At 39.7% G+C, this 24025-nt stretch overlaps 1 pseudogene; it reads left to right on the plus strand.

The window, feature by feature from the left end:
• Positions 1 to 20371, plus strand: part of LOC139677878 (WD repeat and FYVE domain-containing protein 2 pseudogene) — a 77601-nt pseudogene extending 57230 nt beyond the window's left edge.
• The last annotated feature ends 3654 nt before the right edge of the window (positions 20372 to 24025 follow it).

Raw genomic sequence — 24025 nt, forward strand, 5'->3', positions numbered from 1 at the left:
AAAGATTGTTACCAGTGGAAGGTCACATGTTGACAGCTTCAAGGAGAGCAGGCCAGGGCAAGATGGAGACCTCCTCTGTGTCTCTTCATCTACTGTGGCTACTCCCTCTAGGCAGTACCTTTTGCTCACTGACCATTCAAGTGTCCCCTTAGCCAAAGTGAGGGATGCCACAGCCAGTCAGGGGCTCCAGGAGGTGTGATCTTGGCTGGCTACCAGGCAGACCTTTTTGATTGACAGGTGCCCCATGTGGCCTGCATGCCATGTGGCCAAACTTTGACAGACATCTTGCTGATCATGTGGACGCTGTGCTAAAGGTCTGGTCCCCTCTCCTGACACTCACCCACACACCACACATAGACAAAATGCTTGATTTGACCCATCAGTCAGTGACATATAAATCTGGTCTTTGACAGTATTCTACTTTTATTTTATTGCTAATCATGCATAGAGATGAAAGAATGCAACACATGTCAGTATTAATTCAGAAAGAAAAAAAGAATTATTATTTAATAAATACCTTTGTTGAGTCTTTATTTGTTAGAGACATTTCCTTAATGCTGCCCTGTATTCAGATTTAGAGAAACAATTTCAGAATGCATGCTTTAGTATTGATGAAAAAGGTAAGATAATTGGGATGTTCTTATCTAGGGCAATATGCATGTCATACCTCAAGAATCTTGACTAGAATACATAACTTTTCACATTTTCAGGTTCTCTGGTGTCACACTCCAAATATTTATACCAAGTTAGGGATGATCAAAGCAATTTCAATTGATGTTTTTAAGAGTATTTAAGTCTCCTAAAGTGATGCTATTTTTTTGCCAGGAAGTACTTAAGATATTTTAAAATACTTTTAAGCTCATGTTTGGTTCCTAGAAGATTATTCATCAAGTCATTCATTGTAGTGGTTTGACCTTGGACAGATGCCAGGTGCCCACCAAGCCACTCTATCCCTCCCTTTCCCAGCAGGAATAAGATGGAAAACAACTCTTAGGTTGAGGTAAGGCAGTTTACTGAAGCAAAATCGAACGCTTGCACACACACAAGCGAAGTGGAGAATAACAAGATTTATACCCTACTTCTTAGCAGTCAATGTCTGGCTACACCCTGGGAAGCATGACTTCAGCACACATGGCAGTTTCTCAGCAGGTAGACATTGTAAACGATGAATGCCTCCCCTTCCTCCTCCTTTCCTTAGCTTTTATATCTGAGGTGATGTCATATGATATGGAATATCCCATCAGTTAGTTTGGGTCATCTGGGGTGGTTGTATCCACTCCCGAGATCTTGCCCTTGACTTAGAGGAGGGATATTACAGTGCTGATGCTGTGCCAGTGCTGCCCAGTAGCCAAAACAGATATGTTATCAACACCTTTCTAGCACACAATGCAAAGCATAGCAAACTCCATCTCAGCCAGACCAAATGCAGTCATGCACCACCTACTGAACTTAAAGGTTGTCTTCAAGGTGAAAATACAATGGTTTCATGTTAATAATCTGAAAATATGTCAGTGAAATGATTCAATATTTAACAGTGTAACTGTATTATTAATGATTTTTATTCAACTTTGGCAATTCATCACATGTAGAACTTAAATATTTAAACATATTTAAAAAAATCTTCCACAAAGAAACATTCCCAAAGCACAAAAATGTTTTATTTACATATATAAAGTTACATTAAAGGTGGATGAACCACTTTATGACTATTATGAAGAAGTCCTATAAATTATAAAGAGGATAAGATGTTTATGGAATCTGTAAACTACTAGAAGAGAAGGAAAACTCTCTTCATTGCAAAGAAAACTCTGCTTATCTTGTTTGAAATTTTATTTTCATTGTCTTTATTTATGTTTCCTCTGGCATAGCTCCAATATATTAGGTGGAACTTAGGCACTTAAATACAGAATTATATTCCAGAAATTCTCAGTGAAAATACATGGCACTTGTTTGACTTTGAAGTCCTCTGGGATGAATATTTAAGCTTGTGTACCTGCACAAATCTTCCATGTTTTGAATACTTCCGATCCTATGTCCATCTTAAATTACACTGATCCAACATTCAGGTGGTCTCCCAGTACACACACATAGGAAGAAGAATTATGACTAATCATAGTTATAGACTTTTAAAAAGTCTAGCTATAGGCTTTTAAAAAAACTGCTGGTGACTCCTGCTCTTTTTATGGAATATCTTCACAGACTAAATATTCATTTATAAATTGAGAGATCTGTATCTGTAATAATCCAAATTTGTATGATGTTGTTATGGGTTCACTTAGGTGGACCTAGATTTGGGCTCTGAAGTTTGGACTAGGCTGAAGCTGTCAGCTGACTTGAGCTGGGCTGAGCTGACAGCTGACCTCTTCTAGCCAGTAATTTTGTATTCCATACCACATTATGACATCATCTCCAGGGAAGTAGGAACCAGTGTGGGAGTGGTTAAGGCAGTCGCTTCTCAGCCCTCCTCTTGGGAGGACGCACGATGCTGTCCCAGGGGGGATGGAGAGGTCCAGGTCCACCACTGGCTCACAGGGTATCTCAGGAAAGTAAACTCTGTTGTTCTGGGTGTCTCCTTTCTGCTTGAGTTTGTCTCCCTGGGGAATAAGGTTTTTCTTAAGTAATGTGTACTTAGGACAGTAGAATTTGTGTGTTCACTAAGAAGTGGGAAAGGTTATTGCAGACTGTGAGTGTATATTTATACTCTCTTCTAATTGTCTCTTCCTTTCTGTAGAAATATATGTAGTTTTAGTGTAAACGTGGTTGGAGGTGTTTTTTTTTCTCTCCACTCTCTTTTCCTCCCTTTCCCTGGTGTTAGGAGGGAGGCTTTTCTCTCTGTGCTTGGGGGGGGTTGGCAGTTGCTTATCTCAAACCAAGACAGATGTTATTCCATAATCATCAGAATGTGAACTTCTCTGGTATTATGTTGCTCTACATTTCTGTTGTAGCTGTGAAACACTGAAGAAGAAATTCAAAATAATTCACAGCTAAAAGAGAATGTAGAGAAAAGGAATTCAGGAATTAAGCTTAGAAGTGGCAAAGAGCAGGTCCTGACTTGCAGTCAGTGTTTCCAGAATACTCAATGATTTATTTCCTATGCCTACAACTAATATAATACCGATAAAGTTTTTTGCTTATATATTTCTATAGATTTACAATGTGCCAGCATCTCCAGTTCCACAGCTACTGGCTCTGTTTAGCATATTACTAGGTATTTTTTGCTCCTCTGAAAGAGAGAGGTATAGCATTCTCCAGCAGAAATGTATTTCTTGACTATACTAGATACATCAGAGAACATCCAGAAAAGGACATTGGATACAATTAGTGCATAAGTTCACTTGGAAACCGACTATCTCACACTCTGTCTGAGGAAAAATATTAACACAGATATGCAACTCATGCTTTGAGACTGCCCAGAAATAGGTATTTACTAGCAAGAACACATAATTTCTTAATCATGAACAGGGCTGGTTGTGAGATAAAATTCAGCTGTCCATCTATGTCAAAACCAAAACCTTTCTGGTTTTGTGTATAAATGCAGTTTCACATTTCTAGGCTTTGGATTCATGCTGATAATTAAAAAGCTGTTTCCTCTGTAGTTAATTGGAAAAGACAAATGTTTGATACACTAGTTGGAGCCATATGAGATTCTTTTAGGTAAGAAATATTAAAATCAAATTGAGGTACTTAGTTTACGTGGTTATTTTGAAGGAGTATTCACGTTCAGAATTCTGAATACAGATAACCATTTTCATGGATAATTACATATTTCTCTTGTTGATTATGCTTTTACATAATTTCTTGAGTCATATATTCATTGTGTTTTAGGCAGTTCCATCTAGAAGATCAGATTATGAGAATTATTTTATTTTATTCCATTTTATATTTTACTTTTAAATTTTATTTATTTTATTTTATTTTATTTTATTTTATTTTATTTTATTTTATTTTATTTTATTTTATTTTATTTTATTGTTTTAGTTTCCAAGGGCCTGACTCGCAAACTTAGACTTTCATTTTCAGAAATACACCACTTGCATAACCTATACTGGAACTCTGCCTTGGACTGAATTGTGGGATGGTTCCTATTAGGATTTTAAATTAATAATTATTAGGATATTAGATCTGATTTAAAGATGGATTGTTTAAATGTCAGCATAGCTGTTCCCCTCAACTGTGAAGTTTAAAGCCCAGGCTAGATGTCCCTGACTGGAGGTTCATTCTTAAAAACTGTAAGACTCAGAGACTCAGAACACTGATAGCACCATTCACAATCAGGATGATTTAATTAAGTCAAATAAGTACACGTTTAAGTGCAAGATTTTCAAAGATGAGTTTTTGGCTGATTATACAGTTTTTTGTCCTGTGAAGCTTCAAGTGTATTTGGAGGGGGGTTTCTTGATTTTATCAAAGAAACAAATATTGTAAAGCTGTAAATATCACTACTCAAGTAAAAATCCTGATCCTAGAAATTCAGTTATTCCAGTAATACAGGTCATTTTAGTAGCACTGAGCTCTAAAGATCGTGAAATCCTTATACTGGATGTTTTTCAAATCCAAGTCAATTTTTTGATCAAACAAAAGACACACAAAGGTCTTCTGTACACCCAAGTTGTTAAATACATTACATCAAGACAGAACCTGAAAGTATGTGGGTATCTAAGTGACCAGACAAAGATTAAATCTGAAGTTTGAGTTGACTGCAAGCAAGTTGATTGTAAATTTTAGAACCTCTGAACCTATTCTACACCTGGTATAGGGCATCCCTGGATATACATATGGACTGGGGAATGAGATTCTGGAAAGCAGTGCCATGGAAAGGGACCTGGGGGTCTGAGTCAACAGCGAGCTGAATATGAGTCAACAGTGCACTGTCAGCCAAGAGTGCCAACCGTGTCCTGGGGGACATCAGGCAAAGCATCACCAGCCAGTTGAGGGAGGGGATTGTCCTGCACTGGGGCAGCCTCACTTTGAATATTGTGGCCAGTTCTGGGCACCACAATATACGAAAGAGATTAAGCTCTTAGAGAGTGTCCAAAGGAGGAAAATAAAGATGGTGAAGGGCCTTGAGGGGAAGTTATATGAGAAGTGGCTGAGGTCACTTGGTCTGTTCAGCCTGGAGAAGAGGAGACTGAGGGAAGGCCTCATTGCAGTCTACAACTTCCTCATGGAGGGAAGAGGACGGTCAGATACTGATCTCTTTTCTGTGGTAACCAGTGACAGGACCCAAGGGAATGACCTGAAGTTGTATCAGGGGAGGTTAAGGCCTAATATTAGAAAAAGGTTTGCCCCCAGAGAATTGCTGGGCACTGGAGCAGGCTCCCCAGGGAAGTGGTCACAGCATCAAGCCTGACAGAGTTCAAGAAGCACTTGGATGATAGTCTCGAGCACATGTTGTGACTCTTGGGGGTGGTCCTGTGCAGAGCCAGGCATTGGACTTCTCTTCCAATTCTCTGATTCTATGATTCTATTACCTTTATTCTGACAACTTGGTTTTTAGAATGAAGGGAAGATTCAAAGAGTTATTGACATTTTTGGGGCTCAAAAGTCCTAAAATTTCTATACTTTTACAAAGTTTTGTTAAGGGAGTTACTGAAAAAAATATATTGAATGATTTATAATACATTTTTTCCACAGGAAAAAAAATCCTATTAAAACTGTATTTCATTAAATAGTAACTAAAAAGTAAAACCCAACCAACCAAAGAAACCTAACTCTAACCTGAAAGCCAAATTTTAGAGATGATGCTAATGGGAAGTTTCATGTTAATTCTAGAGAGATTGGAATTTCTCCATAATACTATACAGACTTCCCATTTAATTAAAATCCAATGGTAAGTTGCTGCATTTTTTTCACTGAATTTGGCATGCTGACATAGAACTCCTGACAGAATAAGCAATGAATGTACTTTATATAGGAAAACTGAAACCTCCAGAGTGTGTACTTTTGTATACTGAAATGGGATTGTTTCAAACAATCAGACTGTGGGGAAGATGAACCATTTGGCTCATCTCATATCTGCTTCAGCATTATCCTGCTTCAAATTCTTAACTGTGAGCCAAATGCTTGCTGAGTCAGGTCCAAGCACAAACATTTTCTCTTCAGGACACTTCAGCTGCTGATCCAGCACAGAGGAGTTGTTCTGTTTTCTTCTCTTGAAGGAATACTGATGTCAGACAAGAACAGAGAGAGGAGTTGATACATTGTTAATGGTCCTTGGAGCATGTGTACCAACAAAAATCAAAGTAACAACCTTCTCATGCCCCCTCCTCAGCATGACCCTTCCAATGACAACCTTATGTGGTGGGCAGTTCTGGTGATGGTGGGCAGTGATGAACCCAAAGCAAAGACCTGCAGCATTTGTCCGTCATCAATTTACAAATCAAGCAGAAAAAAAATGACAAAGAAAATGAAGAGGAAAGCTTATGTCTTTTTAAGTATGCTTTGATAGCTTCTCTTTTTCCTCTTCTAATTTTTTGATAATAGAATCATAGACTAGTTTGTGTTGGACCTTTAACGTCATCTAGTCCAACCTCACCTGCTGTGAGCAGGGGTATCTTCAACTAGATCAGATTTCCCAGAGCCCTGTCCAACCCAATCTTAAGTCATCCTGGGATGGGACATTCTTCCTTTGGGCTGTCTCAGCTCCTGATTGAAACTAGTGCTGTTTTATTAAAAATGGCTCTATTAAGAACTTGTTTCACTTAAAGGTGCTGTATTTAAGCTTATCACATTTTATACACTTTAAAGACCTTATTATTTACATTTCACTGACTCTTAAAAAGCAAAATATTCTTTAATTCCACTGGAACATATCAGAAAACAGTACTGTATGTGGATCCAAAACCTGTAGAGAAAGACTAGGCATTACAGATGCAGCCAATTAATTTGACTGGTGTTTCCTTTCCAACACTCAGTTGCTTGGTAGTCAGAATTTTCTCTTAAATCTTCCAAAATTTACTCATTTTCTTGTCAGATATTTGTGCTGTAGCAACTCTGAATAATGCAGATACCAAAAATAAGGTTTGATAAATAATTATCAGTCTTCCCTACTGTGATGTCTGATTCCTATAGTATAAAGGATTCATATTCATATTAGGGATTTATACTGATTTCCAAAATGCAGTATGGTATTTGTCACTAGTCACAGAATATCACAATTAAAGATGTTATGAAGATACCTTGGGTTCCAAGGAAAAGCAGGAATATTTTTGCTCATGTCAGCATTTTGCCTGAAAAGTGGGTGACTTTATCAAAAGCTACATTCTGGCCAAGCACGGAGACATAATTGAGAAAGAGTGTTTAAAGAGTGTAATCTGCCACTTTCCTTCTGCTAGCTGTAAAGGTGGCGCAAGATGCTAGCCATAAATAGCATGCTAACATCTAACAAGCTTTTTACAGAGTCCCATGTGAGTTATGAAGGATCTGTCCTGAAGTTTTCCCTGACAATTACTATTCAGCTATAAAAATAGTTTTCGGTGGCAGCCTTCTGACTGTCAAAGGCTCTCAGAGAAGCATGAGCTGGATCCAGATCTCCATGCCAGTTAAGAATTATTTCCCACTAGTGCCTAGCTGTAAACCTCTAGTGGAACTGGCTGCTTGCCCACTTGCAGTCCCAACAAGGAGTTTATGTTCATAAATTCAAAATGTCAGCTCTCACAGTTTGCTGGAACTAGCATCTTCACCACTGCTTTCAGTCAGAAATTTCATTCTTATTCTAAGTCCTTCTGAAAGTAAAATTCTGTATTTCTGAATGTCTGAACACTTGAACAATTAAGTTTGTCTCGATGACGTGCCCAGTTGTGAAGGTCTGGCAAATTTTTAAATGCTACCTTCAAATTGACAGGATTACCAAAAACAGCATGACTGGGGAATGTCTGCAGCATTTTAAAATGAATAGCTATCATGGAATTTGGAAAAATGCTCGTTTATAGATGTGAAATGAGAGGACTACAGAACAAGAGGACTATGGAACCAGATCTTTAAGCTGTCTATGCTAATCTCTACTTACAATTAACGGGGATGAATACACACCTTTAGGTTGTGAATCCCCACAGCCTAAGGTAGATGTCTAAAACAACTCTGATGATTTACATACTCAATTTTTTTATTTCTTTTGACTGATTTTAAACAGATGTGGATACAGTCTTTTACACTGAATGTACAATGATTCCACCAGTGCAGGTACAAGTCTTTCCTAAGATTCTGCCGAGTGGCTGACTAATTTTTCTAACAGCATATTTTTAGCCAATCTCTGGAAGCTGGTACTGGAGATTGCTGCAAGACCATCGTAATTCCAGTCCATCTATGAAAATTAGCCATGGGAATTTTAAAGCATGATGTACTCTAATCTAATTTATAAGCTAGCCAGAAGATTTATGTATCTCTTCATTTTCACATTTTGTGATCTTTAGTTTTATTTAATTAGATTCACTGCAAAAAACCCATAAGCTGATCCTATTGTTGCCTACTGGACAGTGCCATTGGGAGATCTCCTTACACTTTATTTAGTGCTGTCAGAAACCATTCTGCCAAGAAATTGTCTTGTATGGTTTGGTATTCTAAAAAACGTTCAAGTACTTGAATATAAATAGTCCTCTGCCTTCATTTTATTCAATCTTCTATTCTGACAGTTTCATTCAAATTTTACATGTGAAGTATTTTCTGAGGGATTGTCCATACTCAAGACAGAGACACAAAAGTTTTCCTTTTTGTTAAAAGATGACTTTACCTGTACAAAGACAATCTTGGCCAGGTATTTGAGTCAGTCAGCCAATACTTAAAACAAAAGAATAGTATAAAACTTTAGACGTTTCTTGTTTTAAATGTAAAATGAATGGTACTCTGCAATATTAATTAGCCCTAGGAAAATACATGCAAGGGCATACAATTATCTATCTCCCTTAAATCTTTAAACCAGCTACAGAAGAAACTCATTTTGAAAAGTTACATGGATGCAAATGTAATTTTGATTCACTGATTACTGTTTATCTGTAGGGCTCAAAATAGTTTTTGAAGCCAAGAGGTAGTTTTGAACAGCAATTATTTTAATATATTGAGTATTTAACAGCTATCAGGTTACTTTATCCATCTGATGCTGCAATAAGTATTTACACAGAAAACACAGAACAGACAATGGTACTTTTTAAAGTATTTACTTGAGGGGTGGGGAAATGTGTGAAAAATAATAATTTAAATCAAATATCAGCAATGCCTACAGTAGCATTACTTATGAGAATAGTCACCTCTGTATTACTTTTTTCTTTTGCTTCCATCTGCCTCCCTGAAACAGCTGTGAGTAATCATAATAACAGGACTACTAGTTCACTTACTTTCTGTTTGATCCTTCCTAGGCAGTCTGTAGAGATCTATTGATATGTGGGGTGGGGCTCAGATCACCTCACAGAAAGAATAAGAAAATGTAGATGTACTTAAGTGTTGTGCATGATCCTGTATGCATATTGTGAAGTTCTTTGTGCATCTCTTGGTCTCATGTCTCAAAAGATCCATTTTCTTCTTAGCATCCTAAGAAATCATTACTGCAAAAGAGCTTTTCTTCTGTTTCTCTTGGGCTTTTCTCTTACAGGATGTACATTTGTTCTTATCCCTCTTTTGCCTTGCTGAAGTCATGGGATACCCAGAAAATGACCACTTCTCCTTAACCCTGTCATTAAAGTTACTAAATTTTGCTAAATCTATCAGAAAAGCATATTCTCATCCTGACAGAGAACTTTTCTCTCAGGGGAACCTCCTTCACCTTTAGTCTGTGGTGCATTTGCAGAAAATGCTATATAAAAAATGCCTGTGAATATAAGTCAGTGGTCCAAAATTTATTTTCATGACAGAAAATTCAGCCTTGCCACTTAATCATACAATTATGTTTTTTCTGAACTTAATATTTTATATGTATTCCTACCTCTGTGTTTTACATGTGCTGCATTGTTTGGCTTTTTCTTTCACTGCTGTCTGATACATTGCTTGAATTACTGTTTCTGGAATGAGAAAGCATATTTCCTTATGCTTTTGGTACAAGGAAAGACAGCAGAGAAAATGAGGTGTACCAAAGCCTCACAGTTAAGACTGTGCCTCATTTCATTCTCCAGTAAAAGCCTCCTGAAGCATGAGCAGTTCCAAGCTTGTTTTCCTTCTGACCTCCAAATTTTTGTCAATTCATGTCTTTTGATTTTCTTCCATCATCTCATTTTGGATGGCATCACTGAATACTCTGTTATCTTTTCACTCTTCTTCCAGAAAGGCAGAAGTAGTTATCTTCAGTATTCTGTTATATATACACCTAAGTATTCAGTATATACACATTATAAAAGCTATGTCTGGATTTATTAATCTCTCAAATTAGAGATTGATACAAGGCTCAATTATCTTCTGCTCTTTTTCCTTGATATCCCTAACTTAAAGCATAATGAGCCATAGACATAAAGAGATATCTTCTTAACAAAAGCATAAGTGGCTGTACCCTTACCTATGTTCCCTTTTGCTAATAGTTTCAACTTTATGCCTCCACATTGTTTATACATAGTACTCTTCCACATTAATATTAACAACACTCTTAGGATTATTGCTATATATAATTAAAGAGAAAATCAATCAGCTTGGACATTTGATTAAACACTTGCAATGTGCTACAATGTGATTACATTGTGGCAATGAAAACAAAACATTTTAAATTAATTATTTGTATTTATTTTTTTCCTCTTAACCCAGGAAAACAATAATCAATAATAGGGTTGATACTAGATATAGTCATATAATTCAGCTAATTTTAGAAAGTGTTCATAAATACATCACACCTGTGTTTTCTCACACATTAAAAAAAACAAAACAAAAATCCCAAAACATGCTTCATCCTTTCCACAATGGCCAGTACATGAAGATGCTTTCAACTACATGTAGAGAATTTCCCTTCTCTTATCTACTGTGAATGCATTTTGTTAGGCTAACACCGTTTTGTTTTTCACACAAGAGTATATCCTTTGCATGTCTAAGACATTAAAAAATATATCCAAAACCTCTAGAATAATGAAAACATGATTTTGACATATTTCCTGGGCATTTTTCATGTTATATGAAAATAATACCTGCACAAGAATAAGCAAAGGTAGGATAAAATGAAAGGCTACTGACCTCAATGAATATACTTATCCAGTTGTTGTAACATTATAGTAATGGCACCAAAGAAACTAGAAGCCTTTTAAATGAACTATCCTTTGTGCAAGAGCTTCATGCTAGGATTCATCTTCCCTGAAGTTAGGCATCTGAAGTGTCTTGTATTTGGCTGGGGTAGAGTTAATTTTCTTCATAGGAGCTAGTAAGGGGCTATGTTTTGAGTTTATGCTGAAAACCGGGTTGATAGCACAGGTCTGTTTCACCAATTGAGAGCAGTGCTTAAAGAGAGCCAAGATCTTTTTTGCCTTTTTCTACTAGTGAGACAGCTGAGGGTGCACAAGGAGTTGGGCAGGATCACAGCTGGGACAGCTGACACCAGTTGACCAAAGACATATCCCACATCATATGGTGTCATGCTCAACATTTAATCCTGGGGGAACATGAAGGAAGATGGGATATTCAGAGTGATGGCATTTGTCTTCCCAAGTCACCATTACATGTCATGCAGCTTTGTTTTACTGGAGATGGCTGAAGACTGTCTGCCCATGGGAAGCAGTGAATGAATTGCTTGCTTTGCTTTCCTTATGCATGTGACTTTTCCTTTACCCATTAAACTGTCTTTATTTCAACCCACTAGTTTTCTCATTTTTACTCTTTTGATTCTTTTCCCCATACTGGGAAGAGTAGCTAGAGGAGAATGAGCAAACAACTGAGTGGAGCTTAATTGATGGCTGTGCTGGTTTAAAGGTAAACCAGCAGGAGAAATGGACCCATCACAAGAGAGATTATAAGTCAGAGTTACAATTTAATGAAAGATATTACCATAAATACACTGACACAAAGAGAAATTGCTTTCAACTCACAAAACCCAGCAGTATAACCCAGTGTCCTGGAGCACAAACCCAAAGGGGTTTGTTAGCCCTTGTGCTGAGACCCGTGTGGTTCCCCCAAGTCCAAAGCAAAAACAAAGTGAGAAACCTGTTTGTGCAGGTGATGGCTGTAGTCTGGTCAAGAGCGGTAGTCTCCTCCTGTTGAGGTCCTGCTACTCCTTTGGATGCAACAAGTGGTTCCACCACTTATCCACCACTTCTTATCCACCACTTATGTACCCTCAGGGAGCACCCAGTCCCTCCCCCAGGGCAGGGACTCACAAAATGGGTGATTAACTCTAGGAGTCATGGGGTATCCCTGAACTGTTGATGGCCCATTAGTAGCCATGCCCCCCCAGGCTGGGTGTGAAGGCGCTAATGACTCCCTGGGTCATTAGCTGCTAATGGTCCATTGTTCTTGGGGAATGAATAGAGGGGGTAGAATACACAGCTTCGAACACCCCCACACAGTGATAACTGGTCTCACCTGCTGAACTAGGACAGTGGCTAGGGTTGAAACATGGTATGAACTGTTTAGGCCAACTTATAGTCTGGAAATTTGGCGGAGATGAAGGAAATAGAATGAACGATCTATGAATGCTTCCAGCACCTTTTCTATATTTTTTTCTTGCATACTACTTATGTGTATTTGTTTTTAAAGAAACATATGATCATGGTCTTGGTCAGGTTAAGAAAAATGCAACAGTTTTATGATTAGGATCTTATATTATATCACTTTATTTTATGTATTGACATAAGTATAACTTTAACCAGTGTTTAAACAGATAGTGGGAACATATGCCAACGTCCTTTTAGTATCTTCCCATTCCAATAAAACCATCTGGATGCCATATTTAAGAATAGCTTTTAAAACAATTACAAATTTTATTACTGAATGCAATAACAGTAGAAACCTCATGATTTTGAGAGCTGAAGGAGAAAGGAAGAAACAGGTTGTCTGTTTTCAATGTAACCTGAAGAAAGTATGATTTGTACTCCTGCATAGCTGCTGAGTTTCCAGGAGGCAACTATCACACTACTTACATGCCATTTGCATAGGAAGGAAGTGAAGAATTCAGAAGGGTAATGAACAAGGTTTAAAAAAAAAAGTTTATCAAATTTCCTTTTTTTTAATTTTAGATTTAGATAAATAGGTTTAAGTCTGAAAATGAGCATGAATTGTATTCCACAACAAAGTTCTTCCATTTTCTGAACTAAATGATTATAAATAGGGTTTTTTAGACTATTTGAATGTTATAGAAAAGTGAAAATGCTATCCCCAGAATATGAGGATTTAACATGTGTAAAAAAATATTTCATTCAAATTCAAGGAAATTTTAGGGCAATATGTTTCTAGGAGTGGAATGGTTTGACTCATGGCTTCCCAGTAACCATTGTATCTAAGGAAGTTACAAGTATTCCACACCACGTAGCAGCGGCGGGAGTGGTTTTGCTGTCTTCTCTCTTGGCCGAGGAGCTGTTGGGAGGTGGTTGGAGTCTGGTTCCTCCGGTTGTTGGTGGTTCTCCTGTCCTGGATGAGATTGTTTCATTCTTGTTCCCCTTCCTTGAGGTTTTTAATTGTGTTTTGTTTAATTCATTTGTTTCTTTTGTTTTGGTTTTGTGTTCTTCTCAATTTTCCAGGGACTCAGTCCCCTATTCCCCTTTTCCCTTTCCCTTTCCCCTGGGGGTGGGATCCTATGTACTGTGTATACAGTGTGGTTTGTGAATGTTAGAAAATATAATTTATTCTTTTTATTCAGTTCAGTTTCTCTAGAGTGTGTTTCTTTTCAGTGGTTTTTTTTTCCCTTTCCTTTGCTGGGAAAGTTCTGGGAGGGGAAAGGGAGGCCAGTCCAGGGTTGGCAGCAGCTAGGCCAAACCTGCAACAAGGAGTAATTTTATTTATAAAACTGTGATCTTAATGTAATGATTTGTCTATAGCCAACATTAGACTAAGGCAGTCATGAGGAAAGAGACATGAGAATGGGGAGGAATTGTACTGAAAACAGGGTCAGTAACTGAGGAAAACAGGTACATTTCAGATTGAAATTCTCCTATCTTCTACTTAAAGGAAAGCTGTGATTTTTAGGTTTTGGTGTTCATTTTCTTGTGGGGTTGGGTTTTTTTTTGTTTTTTTTTCCTCCATTCAAAAATTAAAATTATATTACTAGTGAAGTAGTGAATAAAAAAGAAAATTCCTCTGCCTACTCTTTTGATAGACTGAGGCAGGGAGGGGGAATCCCCAACAAAACCCAAGAATGAACAAACAAACAAAACAACCAACAAACAAATCTCCAAAAACCTCATCAAAATCTGTAAAATTTCAAAAATTAATATCCTTAAGGGAACTGAAGGATGTGTATCTGTACAACTAATAATACTAAAAGTCTCAGACCCATGGCCAAGCTATGTGGATGTGAATAGCAACATTCAGGGATGCATTAGTATTTCAATTATTGTAGAGTGAGTTATATATCAGCTCAGAGATCTGTAAAGGCTGAAGCCCTAATATAAAATATTGCTTTGGATAGAGGGAAACATGGCAAAATTATATTTGCAAACAGATTACACTTCTTCCTTTACATCCAAAACCGACTCTTTCTATATTTGCAAACAGATTACACTTCTTCCTTTACATCCAAAACAGACTCTTTCTAAAGTCAGCATGGGAAGTAATCCTGACCAGTGCCAGTTTCCCTTCTATCATGTCTGGAAAGTGCTTAAGAGAAGACTTAGTGTCTCAATGAAATTTCATTCCAAGAATAGATAAAATATTCCTGTTCCATACATAAACAGTATATAAGAGAGTATGCCAGTGCCCAGAAATAACCCCATCACCATTTCCTTTAGTAGTATAGACACAATGAAAGATTGTGAAATGAATCAAAAATGTAAAGCTCACACAGACACACAGAAACAGCTTGCTAACAACTTGTCCTAGTTCAGCAGGAGGGACCAGCTAACCCTGTGTGGGGGTGATCAAAGCTGTGTATTCTACCCCTCTATTCATTCCCCAAGGTCAATGGGCCATTAGCAGCAGCTGCCCAGGGAGCCATTATCACCTTCACACCCAGCCTGAGGGGGGCGGAGCTGCTAATGGGCCATCAACAGCTCAACACCCCCTGGCTCCCAGAGTTAATCACCCATTGTGTGAGTCCCCGCCCAGGGGGAGGGACTGAGTGCTCCCTGAGGGTACATAAGTGGTGGGTAAGAAGACCTTGGGAACCCTCTCATCGGATCCAGAGCAGCAGCAGGACCTTGACAGGAGGAGATCCCCGCTCTTGCCCAGACCACAGCCCTCGCCTGCACCAACAGGTTTTTCTTTTCCTTTTGCTCTGGACTTGGGGGAACCACAGGGGTCTCAGCACAAGGACAAACAAACCCCCTTGGGTTTGTGCCCCAGGACACTGGGTTACACTGCTGGGGTTTTGTGAGTTGAAAGCAATTTCCCTTGTGTGTCAGTGTTGTTATTGTAATATTATTTTTAAATTTTAGGTCTGACTTATAATCTCTCTCATGGTGAGTTCATTTCCCCTGCTGGTTCACCTTTAAACCAGCACAAACTTCTTCAGTGTTGAGCCAGATAGTCCCAGTCTCTCTCAAGAGTATCTGCCTCAAGCTATATTTCCAGAAACTAAAAAGTTTGATTTAGTAAAAATCTTTCTTAAGGCTTAGACCCTGTTTCAGTGTCTGTGTAAATTGTTGGAGCTGGGTTGGAGTGAGTAGGAACAGCATCTTTGTTTATTTTTAAACTTATTCTTTCAAGAAAATATTCCAAGATATTATTCCAGAAATTATCCTTTAAATTTTTTTATTTTGCCTCACTTACCAAGAATAAGGTGACTACTTGAATCCTCATGATCATCTTCAGTAGTCTTCTTAATGTCCAAAAACACCTTTATAGTCTCCCTATCCACATGTTAGAGAATGAGCATATAAGTCTGCTAAAAGCAGTAATTCAAAGACAGAGGTTTGATGGTTTTACCTTAATATTGGGTAGATAATTAGTGGGAACAGCAAATTATTCATTGGTACGCAGAAAACTAACCCTTAGCTAGATTGTCTTTGAGCACTCATGGCACAGTTCCCATCTCCTGCGGATGTCCTGGCAACAAAGTCCTTCTGAAATTTCTTTGTAGAGTGTAAGCTGATCATGCAGGAATTGAAATGGTGATGCCAGGCATATACTTTGCATGTTCTAATGAGTTTTGCTCTATTCCTCAGGCCAGTTGGCTGAGAAAGCTTTAGATAATGTACAGAAACCAAAGCCAAAAAAAGCTCAGATTAATAATAATAAAAAAAAAATAGCTGCAGCTCAAACCAGACATATCTTAAGGGTTTTTAAGGCTTCAAAAGGCTGTAAAGATAATTTTCACCTAGTGAATATGAATAGCAAAATTGATAGTAGGGAACTTATATAAATTCTGCATAGCTTTCCCTTCTTTCTCGGTAGCATTTCATGGAAATAAAATTAAAAGGCTTTCTCACTAGGCCTAACGGAGCTCTGACTAGATGTGAAGCAGAGCTGTTGTTTGCTATCAGTTCCTTCATCCTGAGGCAGGAGTGGTGGACTGCAGTGTGATAATGAATAGACTGATTGAAAAGACTCGATTTGATTACAATTGGTAGTAAGAGGTGTGCGAAAGACATAAGAAGGAACTGTAGAAATTTTTCACAAGGGCATTGAAAGCTGAAACAGGATATATCTCATACTTTCAAATATAGAACCTATTTTCTGCTCTTGAGTGTAAACAAATTTCATTAGCTTAATATACAAAAATTGCTGTCAAAGGCAATGCTAGAAAGTCAAGCCATTTTTGACAGCTTTCAGGGACTATCTGACCCCTTTAAAGGCTAAAACCATATGAGTTTGTGCCACAATAGAGTGAGAAGAAGTACTGAAGGTTTCATACTGAGATTATTTCCTAATAGCTTCAGCTAGACACAAATCTAACAGCATGAGAACGTCACCTTTCTTTACTGTGATAAACACAGACATATTTTGTCTGGTCCTTGAAGGTATCTAAGAAAGAAAGAACATTTTAGAGCACCAGCGTATGTCCATAGAAATAGAATTAACAATTGTAAAACTGACACATTAGACACCTTAAAATCCTCCACCCCAACCCTTGGACTCCCCTCTGCCCTCACAAATCAAAGTTTTACCACAAGGAAAACACAGAGACATGAAATTTTATTCTACTAGTGGAAAAACATAAAATCATAAAAACTGAGAGCTTCTCAGACTCAGGCAAACAGTGGGATTGGCTTGTTGGACTAACTACCTTTTTTCCCCCATTTTAACAATGTCTTTTGGCTTTCCCAGGAAAAAGATGGGTCTTTGACTCAGTCTAAATGGACTGTCTCAAGGTACATGCCAGGAATCCAAAAAAGTGGTGGGTAAGTCAGTCTGAATGGACTTCTGACTGCTTACTAAATGTGAGGGGAAATGCAGCTATCTTGGAATAGCTACCTCCAAATTCTATTATACAGCAGTCTACCATCACATTTAACTTTTCTCTTAGGATTTCTGTTGTATCTATTTGTTGAAATGCAAAACTCAGAATGTAGGTGAAATGCCTTTTTTCATAAGTACATAATGATATGCAAATTCTGTAGTGCAGGCTGGCTGCTTCTGAGGGGCCAGATGCTGCAGTGGATGCTTGGTTCAGCAGGGAAGGTACTCCCACTAAGGGGGCAAGGCAGGCACAGGGAGGCAGACAGGGGAAGCTCTGCCCAGAGCATAGGGCACACCTGTGGTGAGAAGCCAATCTCTCATGTCAGAGTGAAGACCAATGAAGTGCATGGATAGACACAGACATGACTACAACACAGCTGAACTGTAGCTCCGGCATGAGCTGCTGAGAAGGAGCTCCTAAGGAAAATAAAGATAAGGCTTGCTGAGGCTCCTAATTTGCATCAAAATGACCCTGCTGAACCATCTTCTCTCCCCCTTTCAGCTCTTTACTGAGAGAAACAATCCTTCAATCATTAAGGTCAGGGATGAAGCTAGGGAGTAGAGGTATTTCAACTACTGGAGCAGGCATTTGCCTGCAGTCTGTGGATAGACCACAGTGGTATACATAGATATTTCCTCCATTTTTTTCCTGAGTGTTTCACCTCATGATGAGAACAATTGAGCTGCCTAAGGGAGGATGGGCTGCCAAAAGGATTCTACAGTGAGAGGACTGTGGTAGACATAGTTTCCCTATTTTACCTCCCTTCAAGTGGGACAAGGGGTCCTACATGAAAACTGGAGAAGGCTGTTTTACAAGTATATGTAATGATAGTACAAGGGGTAATGGCTTTAAACTGGAAAAAAAAGTAGATTAGATATTAAACATTCTTTATTGTGAGGATGATAAGGAATTGCAACAGGTTTCCTAGAGAAGTTCTGGATGCCTGTTCCACTGAGGTGTTCAAGGTTGGATTGGAGGGTGCTTAGAGCAACCTGGTCTCGTGGAAGATGCTCCTGCCTATGGCAAGGGGCTTGAAACTAGATGATCTTTAAGTCCCTTGCAACCCAAACCATTCTATGACTTGTGCCTAACCTTAAACTCCTAATCAATTCTTTGTGACATAAGTTCCAGGTTGACGACTCAAGATGTTGACACTAGAGGGTCAATATGTAACTGTAATCCTTTTAAATAATTTGACCCTAGGAAAGAGTCTTCAAAGAGAAAGAATTTCTTTCCTCTCAGATATAACTGAAGACTGAGAATGCTTTGATTCTCCTTGGAGTAAGGTGATTTTTGTTTTGTAATTCCCAAGACCAGGACTCGAAGGAATCCTACAGTCCTGGGCTATTGAGAATCAACAGTGTGAGAAGTGGGTACCCAGAATCATATATTTCACATCTCATTTGACAGTATTTACTTTTAAACATAGGTGGCACTGTGATTATATACTGTCAGTGGGCTGACACCTTTCCTCTTCGATTCCTTTTTGAAGAGGAATCTTCGTTCGTCTTCAAGTCTCGGCTGAAAAATGGCAATTTCCCAGACTCACCAGTTCCAAGGAAGGACTGAGCTTTGTGCCAAGAGAAAAAGTGGCAGCCTTGGGCTCTCAGGTGGCAATGATGCTGCACCATTAACATTAAAAAAACCCCAAACCCTAATCCTAACACAAAAGAGAAGCCTAACCCTAACCTTAGCCCTAACCCTAACCCTAATCTAAGCATAAATCTAAAAGCAACCCTGAGCCAGGAGTCGGAAGTGGAGGGAGGAGGGGGTCGGGCAGAATAGAGAGAAATAGGCCAGCCCTTTGTGGGCTGACACCTTTCCTCTTCGATTACTTTTTGAAGAGGAATCTTCGTCCGTCCAATTCATGGCTGAAAAATAACAATTTCCCAGACACACTGGTGCCAAGGAAGGACTGAGCTATGTGCCAAGAGAAAAGATGGCACACTTGGGCTCTCAGGTGCTAATGATGCTGTGCCATGGACGATATAAAAACGCCCTAGCCCTAGCCCTAGCCCTAGCCCTAGCCCTAGCCCTAGCCCTAGCCCTAGCCCTAGCCCTAGCCCTAGCCCTAGCCCTAGCCCTAGCCCTAGCCCTAGCCCTAGCCCTTACCTGAATTGCAGGAGGGGAAAGGGGTGCGGGTCCAGCAAAATAAAAAAACTATAGGCCAGCCCTTTGTGTCCTGGCACATTTTTCCTGGGAGTAATCTTTGTCCATCTTCAATTGTCTTGTCCAGTGCTTAACACCCACTCCATCTCCAGGCTAAACACTTCACGTGCCACTGTTCTGAAAGTGGCCAGCGGCTGGGAGGGTACCGCACCAGGACAGGAACCTGTGTCCTGCAATTTGATGTGGAAACCCGGCATGTGTTTGTGGGTGATCACTCTGGGCAAGTGACCATACTCAAACTAGAGCAAGAGTCTTGCAATCTCATTACAACATTTAAGGGACACACAGGTGGCATCACTGCTCTCTGTTGGGACCCAATAGAGTGAGTTTTATTTTCAGGCAGTTCTGATCATTCTATTATAACGTGGGATATTGGAGGAAGAAAAGGAACAGCCATCGAGCTGCAAGTACATAATGATAAAGTTCAGTCTCTCCTCTGCTCACCACACTCGGCAGCTCATCTCCTGTGGAGCAGATGGAGGAATTGTCATTTGGAACATGGATGTTGAGAGGCAGGAGACCCCTAAGTGGCTGGATAGTGATTCCTGTCAAAAATGTGATCAGCCTTTCTTCTGGAACTTCAAGCAAATGTGGAACAGTAAGAAAATAGGCCTCAGGCAGCACCACTGCCGTAAGTGTGGGAAAGTCGTATGTGGCAAATGCAGCTCCAAGTGCTTGTCCATCCCACTGATGGGGTTTGAGTTTGAAGTGAGGGTCTGTGATAGCTGTCACGAGTCCATAACAGATGAAGAGTAAGTGTGACATGGTGCTGGCTTGCACTGGAATGGGGAAAAAACTCCTGCACCTGGAAAAACTTGGGCAGATGTGAGGCTCCAGGAGGGAGTAGCCTGGCATGGTGGTCCCTGGCCTTTTTTTCAGCAGGATAAGCCTCTGGGTGACTATCAAGCTAGGAGGCATAGACAGCCCTCCACCCCTGTTCCTTGCATGCCAGAAAGGTCTCAAGGTAGAGTTTACAGAGTGTTTGCTGAATTAATGGCTTACAGCAGCAGCCAAATATTTACTTCCTCAGTAGAGAAAATCTGGATGAGGAGAAGGCTGTGGATGTGGTCTATCTGGACTTCAGCAAGGCCTTTGACACTGTCTCCCATAATATACTCCTGGAAAAGCTGGTAGATCATGGCTTAGACAAGTGTACCCTCTGCTGGGTTAGGAGTTGGCTGGAGGGTTGGGCCCAGAGAGTGCTGGTGAACAGAGCTGCATCCAGCTGGCAGCCGGTCGCTAGTGGTGTTCCTCAGGGGCCAGTGTTGGGCCCAATCCTGTTTAATATCTTTATTGATGATTTAGATGAGGGGATTGAGTCCATCATCAGCAAATTTGCTGATGACACCAAGTTGGGAGGGAGTGTCAACCTGCTGGAAGGCAGGAGGGCTCTGCAGAGGGATCTGGATAGACTTGAGAGATGGGCTGATTCCAACGAGATGAAGTTCAGTAAGGCGAAATGCTGGATCCTGCAGGCTGGGGACAGAGTGGCCGGAAAGCAACCAGGCGGAAAGGGACCTCAGGGTACTAATTGACAGGAAACTCAACATGAGCCAACAGTGTGCCCAGGTGGCCAAGAAGGCCAATGGGATCGTGGCCTGTATCAAAAATAGCGTGACCAGCAGGACCAGGGAAGTGATCCTTCCCCTGTACTCTGCGTTGGTGAGGCCACACCTTGAGTGCTGTGTTCAGTTCTGGCCCCCTCAGTTCAGAAAGGATATTGAGGTGCTGGAGCGGGTCCAGAGAAGAGCAACAAGGCTGGTGAAGGGACTGGAGCACAAGCCCTATGGGGAGAGGCTGAGGGAGCTGGGTTTGTTTAGCCTGGAGAAGAGGAGGCTCAGAGGTGACCTCATCACCGTCTATAACTACCTGAAGGGAAGTTCTAGCCAGGTGGGGGCTGGTCTCTTCTCCCAGGCACTCAGCAATAGGACAAGGGGGCATGGTCTTAAGCTCTGCCAGGGAAAATTTAAGTTGGATATCAGAAAAAAAATTCTTTACAGAGAGAGTAATCAGGCATTGGAATGGGCTGTCCAGAGAGGTGGTGGATTCACCATCCCTGGAGATTTTTAAATGCAGATTGGACGTGGTGCTGAGTGCCATGATCTAGTAAATGGACTAGCGTTGGACCAAGGGTTGGACTCGATGATCTCGGAGGTCTTTTCCAACTCAATCAATTCTATGATTCTATGACTCTATTGTGTTCAGTTCTGGGCCCCTCAGTTCAGGAAAAATATTGAGGTGCTGGAGCGGGTCTAGAGAAGAGCAACAAGGCTGGTGAATGGACTGGAGCACAAGACCTATGGGGAGAGGCTGAGGGAGCTGGGGTTGTTTAGCCTGGAGAAGAGGAGACTCAGAGGTGACCTCATCACTGTCTATAACTACCTGAAGGGAAGTTCTAGCCAGATGGGGGTTGGTCTCTTCTCCCAGGCAGTCAGCAATAGGACAAGGGGGCATGGGCTCAAGCTCTGCCAGGGGAAATTTAATTTGGATATCAGAAAAAAAATTTGTTTGCAGAGAGAGTAATCAGGCATTGGAACGGTCTGCCCAGAGAGGTGGTGGATTCCCCATCCTTGGAGGTTTTTAAACTGATATTGGACGTGGCACTGAGTGCCATGATCTAGGAAACAGACTGGAGTTGGACCAAGGGTTGGACTTGATCTCGGAGGTCTTTTTCAACCCAATTGATTCTATGATTCTGTGATTCTAACTTGCTCAGCCCCAGCCTACTGGTGAGGGGGGGATGCTGGGGAGACAGCCTCATCCTTTGTAAGCACTTCTCAACTGTAGCCAAAACAATGATGTGTTATGAACACCTTTCTGACTACCAATCCAAAGCATAGCACTACAAGGGGTGGCATGGATAAAGATACCTCCATCTCAGCCAGACCTGCTACAAGGTTTCAGCCAGGCATTGTGTCATTTTCTGTATCCTGATTTGTAGCAGAAAACTAAGGTACAAAATGCAATAGCAATGTTATCAAATTTTATGTGTTTCTTCTTCTCTTCATAAATAACCTTTGAAATTGTCAAAGCTTTACCTCTTACTTTTTCATAACACATGGTTTTTCCAGAACACTTCACAACACATAAGTTGTCTATTTACTTTTTGCCAGTCACAACTCATCTGTCAGTTGAAGATTTAGAGATGATCTGTTTCTTTTCACTTTGATCCATAGACTGCTGTATTTCAACTGTAGCAATATTCATTTTTGTGGTTTAATAATGTAGTACAAGGACAGATATTAATTTTGACTTAAATCAAATGCACAAGATTTGTGTAAGATATAAAAATTTAAAGTAAAATTTAACCCTGTCCATAATTTCTTCTTCAGCAATAGGTTGATTTGATCATTCATACTTTCACCTCTATTCTATACTGGATAAGAAACAGGAATCTTTGGTTGTTGTAATGCAATTTGCTTTTGCAGTTGAGGAATTACAATCAGGGAAAGAAAGAATAAATGATTGACATGAATATGACTCATTATTCTGCTGAGTACTTGTTTTGACATATCAGTCAATGTAAATCATCAGTGTTACAATATCATTGATTACAATTTGCTTCTCTTTGATCACATCAGAAATTTCTTGTCAAGATAATACATAACATGTATTTTCCAGATGCTTTAAACTGTTTTCATAACGTGTCTCACCTCCTACTACTGAAAACCATAAAGACCTCCTAATTCTATTTGGTTTACTTGCTGAAGCTACAAGGAAATTAAGTTTGGAGATTATCTTTAAAGCTATTTGCTAACTTAGTTTGAAATCTGGAATTATTTGGAAACCCAACATAACCCAGCATACCTTGATATCTTTTTAACAATGTAAATGCTCCAGTGATGTTGGGCCTGGGCCTGATAAATGCTTTCTGGCTTATGTGCCTATATTAACACTGTTAATTGGTAAGATAGGGCCCTAATTTTCCTGTATTTCAACTAATGTGTCTTTATCAGAAGGTCTTGATTTCCAGTTTGTCTGGCAATATTTTTCAGAGGGTTTGTTTTTTGGTTTTTTTTTATACTTTTCCCTTTTTTTGCAGACTCCACAGGAATGAATCTGACACACTCAACTGAATATAAAAATCCACTGTGTATGCAACTTATCTTTGGGCTATCTACATGCTAATAACTGAGACGACTCAGCAAGTTTTCAGGGGATGCAAAGTTGCATGGTGTGGTCGACACACCTGAAGGATGGGGTACTATCCAGCGGGAACTGGACAAGCTTGAGAAGTGGGCACATGGGAACCATGGAAGTGTTCAAGGTCAGATTGGATAGAGCTTTGACAATTATTGCAAGAGGTTTGAACTAGATGATCTTTGAAGGTCCTTTCCAATCTAAATTACTCGGACTCTATGAAGATGACAAATGTAGGTACAGTGTTCCCATGCTTAAAATCTTGGCCAT

Source organism: Pithys albifrons, chromosome 1, assembly GCF_047495875.1.
Source record: "Pithys albifrons albifrons isolate INPA30051 chromosome 1, PitAlb_v1, whole genome shotgun sequence".
NCBI lineage: Eukaryota > Metazoa > Chordata > Aves > Passeriformes > Thamnophilidae > Pithys > Pithys albifrons.